This window comes from Poecilia formosa, unplaced genomic scaffold (genome assembly GCF_000485575.1).
Source record: "Poecilia formosa unplaced genomic scaffold, Poecilia_formosa-5.1.2 Scaffold1087, whole genome shotgun sequence".
NCBI classification, from domain to species: Eukaryota; Metazoa; Chordata; class Actinopteri; order Cyprinodontiformes; family Poeciliidae; genus Poecilia; species Poecilia formosa.
The window spans coordinates 17,533-23,654 of NW_006801026.1; the positions used below are offsets into that span (position 1 = coordinate 17,533).

The window sequence follows — 6,122 nt, forward strand, 5'->3', positions numbered from 1 at the left end:
GTTCTGACAGAAAATATACTGATTTATGGTAAGATTTAAAGTTCTTCTTATTTATCACAAACCAGCAGAACTGAACAATTTTCAACATTTAACTGTTTTCACCAACAAAGCAACAAACTTTCAACCTGGTCAGAATAGGATGCAGATTAAATATAAAGTCTATAAATTAAAATAAAAACAGTTCAGAGTCCCTGAAATTAGTTTGGACTTCAGGGTTTTATTCAGCTCTTATGTTGTCAAAACGCCATGTTGTTGTCAGAGCACTGTTATAATCCAGACAGTGAATCTGAAGCTTCAACAGTGTTGATGTCCATGGTGGAGGTTCAGGATGGTTCCTGGTAAATCCGCTCAGCCTCAGGAACAGAGGGCGGCTCTGAGCTCCTGGCTGGTTCGCCTTATCACTCTGCAAAGGAATTCAAGATTCAAAAACATTTCCATGTTTCCAATAAAACCCAGCCAACACCTGACTAAAAGTTAGATTTTTGATGCCATTGCATCACACAATGTTGTAACAAATAAATCTCAACCATTTAGTCATTCACATTTACTCATCTTGTCTATCATTTCTGGGCATTTTCATTTTAGATTTGCTATAGTTATCTTGACAATTGTGGAGTCTCTTTGTGTAGTGGCTGTGTGGGTAGACTGGAAAAGCGCTCTAAGTTCAGTTCATTTAGTGATTTGAGTTTTTCTGTGTGTTTATTTTTCTGTGGTACATGGAGTCTCTGTGTCGTCCATCTGCCCTTTGATCAGTTACACCTGCCTCTAGTTTCCCCTGATTGTCTCCCTGTGTATTTAAACCCAGCTGTGTTTCTTGTTCCTTGTCTTGTTTCCTCATGCATGTCTTACTGCCAGCTGCTACCAGTCATGAACGCTTTGCTTTCCTGCTCATTCTGTGCTGCCTGGATTTCTAACTTTGGATTTTTGTATTTCTTCATTAAATTCATAATTTATTCTCAACAACCTGGGTCTGCTGCGTCTCCCTCACCATCTACTACCACAAATCATGACTCTTTGCTCCATTAAGTGTTTCACAGCAACTGCATCTGATCATCTTGGTTCTCCTTTTCATAAAATCTACAAAACATTCCTGTTTCTCTGCTTTACTTCCTTTTACTGTTTCTGGGATCACAGTCAGTCCTGCTCTTGAAGCTGAAAGCATAAAACTTTGTTTCATTTTGTGAATGACAGCAGTTTGTGGTAACAACCCAAAGGTCATCAGCCTTTACAACCTGAAGGTCATCAGTTCCTCCTCACCTCTCTGATAACCGCCCTGCTCTCCTCCTCATGGATTCCTGCCAAGACAATCAAGGTCAGTCATCTGCTGTACAGGTTTATTGGAGCAGCAGCTGATCCTCAGCTGAGAGGAAGCAGATAGAGCAGCTCTGCCCTAGGGTGACCTTTGACCCAGTGCAGGTGGTGGGAGACAGATCAACGTTAAGATCATATCTCTGTTGGACAAAGTCTCCCAGCCCAGGTGTGACCTGCAGGGCTCCTTCAGGGACAGACTGCTGCATCCTGGGGGCGTCAAAACCCCGTCTGGAGGGGGCGGTGCGCCGATGATGTCTTTGTATACACTTCAGGGCCCCTTACGCTCCTTCACCTCGCACACATGACGGGGTAAATGTAGCAAGTTTTACCTTTCACGTGTCTTCGTCTCTGGGGGGGGCATAGACCCAGCGTACCTTCCTTCGGGGGAGGAGGGGGGTGCCGATTTATGTCTTCATATTAACCTGAATAATATGTAGTTGCGACCCTGCTTGGAGGTTCACTGTCAACAAATCTCCGAACCAAACACTCCTGACAAACAAATGTCAATAAATGCCTTGTGACCAACTGACACAAAAAGTGGTAATTATTGTTCCATGAGACACAATGTTCTCTATTGAATGTTTAAGTCATATTCAGTATTTTAAATCATTTTAATATTAAATATAATGTTTTCTTTAATAGATTCCAAGTCTTGTGACCTATAGACCCTTTTCACAGTGACGTCAGACAATGGCCGCCATAACTCAAACCTGGGCATCTTTACTTCCGGTGTGATTTTGCCTTGGGAACCAAGCTGAAAAATTCCCGCATTCTCATAATCTTAAGGATATAATAAAAGGTAAGTTTAATAATAACAGCATTTAAGTGTTAGATANTCTCAATCTCTCTTTTGTCAAAGTTTGATCTGAAGTTTCCTTTACTCTGAGGAATATTTCTACTGACCTTCACAGTAATGAGGTTATGGTCACTGCAGCCTGTAGGAATGGACTTTGGTTTTGAGTGCTCTGGGATATTTGTATAAATGTGATCAATGCACTTTTCTGAATCTACAGTCACCCTGGTAGCTTCTTCAACGATCTGAGTCCAACCCAGGTTAGATATAACATCACCAGTTTTTTTCTTCTCAGAGTCATTTGAGAACCAGTTAATGTTAAAGTCGCCCATCAGGAAAATGTCTTTATCCTCTCCTGACACCTGAGTCATCGTCACATGGATTTGATCCAAATATTCAGCTTTAGCTCTTGAACCTCTGTAGCAACATCCCAGTAAAACTGGTCGACTACCAGGAAGCTTCATCTCAACCCATTTGATCTCAACTCTGGTATTTATCAGATCCTCCCTTAGTTTAGTTTTAATGTGATCCTGAACGTACAGAGCGACTCCACCTCCATTACTGTCTCTGTCTCTCCTCCACATCCTGAACCCTGGAATATAAACGTCACTGTGTTCAACTGAGGCATCCAGTCTAGTTTCACACAGAGCCACAACATGCAGCTCATCACGAGCGATAATGTGTCGAACTTCACGGATCTTGTTTCTCAGACCACTGATGTTCAGCAGAGCCAGAGATAACTTTTTGTAGCCAAAGTTGATTGTCTGTGGTGTTGCCATGGCGATGACTGTAGACGTCCTCCTCCCAGAAAACTCAAATTCTTTAAAGAAAAAGACAAAAAGGTCTCATGTAATAAAAGGCTCCAAATATTAACCAAAACATCAAATCTATTTCTCCATCATCATAAATTCATTGTAAAGTTTTTCCTCATCAAACCTGCTGAGTTTCTCTGCTGAGATCAAACTGATGTTTCCTTCCTGGTTTCAGGATGTTTTCAGCCAATCAGATCTGTGAACAGATGGACACGTTTCCATGACGATGTGAAGGTGAAACTAGTTTCAGCCTGAGAGTCTCTGGTCTCTCTGGTTTCAGGTTTAAAAACTGAAACTTCTGCTGGAAACTTTGGGATCCAAAACTAAAATCTGAACAAAGTGAAACATCAAAACGTAAAGATCTTTAATACGACGGTTATTATCATTTAAGGATGATAAAAGTATGGAAACCAACTGAGGTTCTCTACTTCACATCCTGTTTCTGATTAATGACTGAATGATTTTACTATCCATCAACAGTGAAGGAGTTTCTCTGCTATGAGGTTCAATCATAGCAGAGAAACTTTTTACTTCCTCCACACTGAGTGTAAAAATGATTTAAAACGATTTCCAGATATTCACCAATCAATAAAATGTTAAAACTGGAAAAATAAATCTGAATAGAAAAGTCTGATTTCAAATCAGAGACTCTCATATTAATTATGATTGTAGAAATAATTATTTGTGTTTCTGTATAAAATACATTTCCATATCCTATATGACTGTCTTTTATTTGAACTGATTTCAAAGATCTTGGAGATTTGGTTTGCAAACTCCTGTCTGGTTACTGAAAGACGTTTTCTCAACATGACAAAGTTTTCTGATTTGTTTCGTACACATGGAGGATTTTCAGACTCTTCACATCATTTTCCTATAATCTCTTTGCACATAATTTCACTTCATGTCCCACCTGGACCATCTACAGTTATGGTTTCAATTCAAAACTTCACATGTTTAAACTGACATGTTGAGTTAATGCCAGTTACTATTAAATCAGACTGGAGATCATACCACTGCTTCTAAATTATCCTTGATACTTTATAACTCCTTCAAAATGTTTATTCACTCACCTGTTTGAAGGATTCTGAGATCAGATGACCTTGGAGGCTGAGAGGTCAAAGCAATAAAATATTATCAGATCATTTATCAAATCTGAGGAGCTAAATGTTGTTCAGGTGAATGAGACAGTTATCTTCTGGGTGAGCCACACCTATTCATCTGCTGCTATTTGCAATGCAGCAGGTGTTTGCAGAACAAAAGTCAGCTGATGTACATGTGATGTGCAGAAGTTTCATTCTTTTTGTTTCGCATCATGAGGTTTAATTGTACAGGTTCCTTTATCAGGATAGAACTTGCTGTGTTTAACCCTGAGGATCCCCACAGTTTGTGCTGGGCAGAGGACAGTGTGTCCTTTCTGTCCTCACAGAAACTCCAACTTGACCAGTTTGAGTTTCTCTGAGGACAGAAAGGTTCAGGTGGAAGTTGACCCCAACATTTCCTGAGCCCAGATGTTTTAACATCACAGTGGCCATAACATCCTCGGTAGGTGAACTGGTAAAGGTAATAAGACTGAATTCAGCACCACAGGTTAAAATCTCTGCCCTCGTTAGGACAGGTTTTCATTGAAATGTGATGTTTTCCAGGTTGTAATGTGTCCAGTTAAGGCTGAAATGTGGTTTGTCATATTCAGTTCCTTACTGAAAGTCTTTAAAATGAAATGTCCCTGAAGGTACCACTGCCTCTTCAGGCTGTACTCAGACTCAGGGTGTCTCTGCAGCAGCTTCAGATCAGGTGAGGAAGGTCTTCGGTTCTGCTGCTGTCTCACCTGAAGCAGTGAATGTCAGCAGTTTATCTGCCATCCCAGCTTCAGTTTTCCTCTGGATCCTTTCTTCTCCTCCAGATGTTTTCTGTTGGCTTCTCTTGATTTCTTCTTTACTCCCATCAGTCCTTCTTCGAGCTGCTCTGTCCTTACAATCAGACATATAAACTACTTAATGTTGGTTTTATTGTTGCAGTGCATCTTCACCTTTTAATCATCTTTAGTGGACTCAACATAAATATATAAGTATCACTGCATACAGAGCCTCACAGATCTGCCCTCAGCTGTTGGCAGCTTGTTTGGAGTAAATCACCTGGGAGCTGCTCTCTGTTGTCCTGAGGCCAAACATGATGACCTTATTCTCAGGTTTCCTTCTCTTCAGTTTGGTTTGTATGTAGAAACATGGTGAACTGCACTATGTGCAGCTCGTTGCTTTACATCAAGTCTCATTCATCACAGCAGGATAAACAGGATGTTTTAATGTAAATACCTCATTTTAAATGGATGTTGATTCTGATAAACATGTTTGATTTCCACAGTGATCATTTTGACACATTTAATACAATATTAATAATCAGTAGATAAATCTACTGATTATTTTCTCCCTCAACCAGCCTGGAGAAAAGTTTATCCATCCCTTCAGGTAGTTTTCAGTGAAGGTGATAAATAAGCACTGAGGAAAGTAACATTTTTTTTATTCTTTATTATACATTTCCAATAACCGATAAAAATAATAACATTTACAGCTTTTCTACAACACGACACATTATATCTGAGTCAACAACAACAGAACACATTTAAAAAGCTTTGAGTTATTTTTTATAAACATTTTGACAAATTCATGTTTTGTCAAAAAAAAAATGTTTTAACCAAAATACAAAAGGAAGTGATATGGACAATAAAATAAAATAACAGCCCTTTCATCAACGTGTGTTTTGATGGCCTAATGTCTCTGTCATGAACAAACTGCTCCTTTGCATAAAATGCAGAAATGTAAATTTTCTGTTCACCAGAGCAGAACTTCCTTGTTCTTCAAACTAAGTAGTTTCCCTTCAGCTGCTGGTAAATTTTTGATTTGAATTAATTTCTACTTTTCCGTCTGTAGATCCAGATTTAGCTCCATCCTGTTGGAGGGCTGAGTTTTATGTTAGTGAGTAGCGAGTACACTCAAATAGTAAATTATTTATTATAAACAGCATGTTATGTTCTAGACACTTTATATTCTATACATCTGATTCTGATGAACATGTTTGTTTTATAAAGGTGATAATGATCAAAACTACAATCATTCAACCATTTATTAAATTTCTGACATTATTATCAGTTCATTTCATCTGTTTTGTATCTGGCAAAGAAAATTTCCCCATTTATCATTTTAACACATTTA

The 6,122-nt window shown here is 38.9% G+C and overlaps 1 long non-coding RNA gene across 1 annotated transcript; it reads right to left on the reverse strand.

The window, feature by feature from the left end:
- Nucleotides 1-2,154: 2,154 nt before the first annotated feature.
- On the reverse strand, nt 2,155-4,098 carry LOC103132498 (uncharacterized). Its single transcript, XR_001660983.1, has 3 exons — nt 3,987-4,098; nt 3,041-3,112; nt 2,155-2,924 (listed from the first exon to the last, which is right to left on the reverse strand). It is a non-coding gene; the product is annotated as an uncharacterized LOC103132498 (long non-coding RNA).
- Between the last annotated feature and the right edge of the window lie 2,024 nt (nt 4,099-6,122).